The sequence below is a fragment of the Salvelinus alpinus genome, chromosome 4 (genome assembly GCF_045679555.1).
Source record: "Salvelinus alpinus chromosome 4, SLU_Salpinus.1, whole genome shotgun sequence".
Taxonomy (NCBI): Eukaryota; Metazoa; Chordata; class Actinopteri; order Salmoniformes; family Salmonidae; genus Salvelinus; species Salvelinus alpinus.
In genome coordinates this window covers 103,386,829-103,390,120 of record NC_092089.1, presented here as the reverse complement: position 1 = coordinate 103,390,120, position 3,292 = coordinate 103,386,829, and the positions used below count along the sequence as shown (strand labels likewise).

At 44.0% G+C, this 3,292-nt stretch overlaps 1 protein-coding gene across 1 annotated transcript in view; it reads left to right on the top strand.

Moving 5' to 3' along the window:
* The first annotated feature begins 966 nt into the window (after positions 1 to 966).
* gpr174 (G protein-coupled receptor 174) overlaps positions 967 to 3,292 on the top strand; it is a 72,975-nt gene continuing 70,649 nt past the window's right edge. Inside the window, exon 1 of the mRNA XM_071399851.1 lies at positions 967 to 1,353. The gene's annotated coding sequence lies outside the window, so the exon portion shown is untranslated. The remainder of the gene's footprint in view (positions 1,354 to 3,292) is intronic.

Genomic DNA, 3,292 nt, shown 5'->3' with positions numbered 1-3,292 from the left:
AATAGATGAACTAGAGAGAGACTAGAGAGAATAGACAGACTAGAGAGACTAGATAGAGACTAGAGAGAGACTAGAGAGAATAGAGAGAGAGTAGAGATACCAGAGAGACCAGAGATAATAGAGACACTAGAGAGATTAGAGAGACTAGAGAGAATAGATAGACTGAAAGAATAGAGAGAGACTAAAGAGATTGTAGACTAGAGAGAATAGAGAGACTATAGATAATGGAGAGAGACTAGAGAGACTAGAGAGACTAGAGAGAGACTAGAGAGACTAGAGAGACTAGAGAGAGACTAGAGATAATAGAGAAACTAGAGAAACTAGAAAGATTAGAGAGAATAGAGAAACAAGAGAGAGACTAGAGAGACCAGCGAGACTAGAGAGAAAAGAGAGAGGCTATAGAGAATGGAGAGAGACTAGAGAGAATAGAGAGACAGAGAGAATAGAGAGACTAGAGAGAATAGATAGACTGAAATAATAGAGAGAGACTACAGAGAATTGAGACAAAAGAGAGAATAGAGACTAGAGAGAGACTAGAGAGAATAGAGACTAGAGAGAGTAGAGAGAGACTAGAGAGAGAGTAGAGAGAGACTAGAGAGAGACTAGAGAGAGACTACAGAGAATAGAGAGACTAGAGAGAGACTAGAGCGACTAGAGAGAATAAAGAGATTATAGATTAGAGAGACTAGAAAGATTAGAGAGATACTTGAGAGAATAGAGATATTACAGGAAGACGCTCCAGTGATTCTGAGAACAGAATCGATGGTTTCTAACAGCCACTATAAACCACACCCCCAAACTCATACAGGAAGCTCTATCTGAGATTAACTTGAGACAGAGAGAGAGAGCGAAAGAGAGAGAGCGAAAGAGAGAGAGAGAGAGAGAGAGAGAGAGAGAGAGAGAGAGAGAGAGAGAGAGAGAGAGAGAGAGAGAGAGAGAGAGAGAGAGAGAGAGAGAGAGAGAGAGAGAGACAGAGAGAGAGAGAGAGAGAGAGAGAGAGAGTAAGGTAGACAGAGCAGACAGAGGCAGAGAGCGAGAGCAAGAGAGAGAGAGAGAGCTAGCGAGCGAAAGAGCGAGAGAGAGCCGCACACACTGATAGAAACAGAGAGAAAGACAGAGGTTGAAAGTGAGACATTGAGACAGTGACTGGTACAAGAGACAGTGTAGTGATACTGATTGGAAGAAAAGAAGAAGTACGGAGAAACAGACTGACAAGAAGTTAGACCAGGAGGGCAGAGAGAAAGAGACAGGGACAGAGAGAGAGAGAGAGAGAGGCAACATGTGTCTGGTGTGATATCGTTCTACTCTTTCCCTCTAAATAGACTGAGAGACGAACCTTGAGGACATGCTGAGGTGAGATACAACACTAACATCGATACCATTACGGGCGCGCGCGCGCGTGTGTGTGTGTGTGTGTGTGTGTGTGTGTGTGTGTGTGTGTGTGTGTGTGTGTGTGTGTGTGTGTGTGTGTGTGTGTGTGTGTGTGTGTGTGTGTGTGTGTGTGCGTGTGTGTGCGTGTGCGTGTGCGTGTGTGTGTGTGTGTGGGGGGGGGGGGGGGAAAGGGGATAACGGACTGCTTTAGCTGTATAGTCATGCCTCAGGGTGTAGTCAAGGTGTAGACAGGTATGGTCAATGTGTAGTCAGGATGTAGTCAAGGTGTAGACAGGGTGTAGTCAAGGTGTAGACAGGGTGTAGTCAGGTGTAGTCATGCCTCAAGGTGTAGTCCTGTATAGTCAGGTGTAGTCATGTGTAGTCATGCCTCAGGGTTTAGTCAAGGGGTGGTTAGGGTGTAGTCAGGTGTAGTCAGGTGTAGTCATGTGTAGTCATGTGTAGTCATGCCTCAGGGTTTAGTCAAGGGGTGGTTAGGGTGTAGTCAAGTGTAGTCATGTGTAGTCATGCCTCAGGGTTTAGTCAAGGGGTGGTTAGGGTGTAGTCAGGTGTAGTCATGTGTAGTCATGCCTCAGGGTTTAGTCAAGGGGTGGTTAGGGTGTAGTCAGGTGTAGTCAGGTGTAGTCAGGTGTAGTCAGGTGTAGTCAGGTGTAGTCATGCCTCAGGGTTTAGTCAAGGGGTGGTTAGGGTGTAGTCATGTGTGTGTGTGTGTGTGTGTGTGTGTGTGTGTGTGTGTGTGTGTGTGTGTGTGTGTGTGTGTGTGTGTGTGTGTGTGTGTGTGTGTGTGTGTGTGTGTGTGCGTGGCATGGGGAAAGAGTTGAACGAGGGGGACTTTAGCAGTGTAGTGTCAGGACATCACTTTTCTGCATTGAGAATGGGAGGTTGTCCTCTCTCTCTCTTACACACACACACACACACACACACACACACACACACACACACACACACACACACACACACACACACACACACACACACACACACACACACACACACACACACACACACACACACACACACACACACACACACACACACACACACACACACACACACACACACACACACACACTTGGCAGTAGTTGGTCCAGGCAGGGCCAGCAGACAGACGGCAGTAGTCATCAGAGAGATGAGTCAGGGGGAAGAGTTTCCACTCAGTACATGGGTGTGTGTGTGCCAGGTCACCCATGATACAGGTCAGTATTTGACGTCCATCCATGTCTGAGGAAACCGACCACTAGGGGAAACAGTGAGCGCTGTCATGTAGCTTTCGGTTTTGCTAGAGTGTTGTGGACAGGGATGGCATTTGGGAGAAAGCATTTACCTTTGATTCCGATAGATACATGTTTGAATCCTAAGCTGATCTTATAGTTACACTTTGGGATTTGACATGATTGGACGAAAATACATTTTGACCCATTAATTCCATGTGGTTACAGAAATAAAACAGAAAAAAATTAAAGGGTTAAGTTTAGGTATTAATTCAGAGTGGATAAGTTAGGTATTAATTCAGAGTGGATAAGTGTAGGTATTAATTCAGAGTGTATAAGTTAGGTATTAATTCAGAGTGGATAAGTTTAGGTATTAATTCAGAGTGGATAAGTTAGGTATTAATTCAGAGTGGATAAGTTTAGGTATTAATTCAGAGTGGATAAGTTTAGGTATTAATTCAGAGTGGATAAGTTTAGGTATTAATTCAGAGTGGATAAGTTTAGGTATTAATTCAGAGTGGATAAGTGTAGGTATTAATTCAGAGTGGATAAGTTTAGGTATTAATTCAGAGTGGATAAATTAGGTATTAATTCAGAGTGGATAAGTTAGGTATTAATTCAGAGTGGATAAGTGTAGGTATTAATTCAGAGTGTATAAGTTAGGTATTAATTCAGAGTGGATAAGTTAGGTA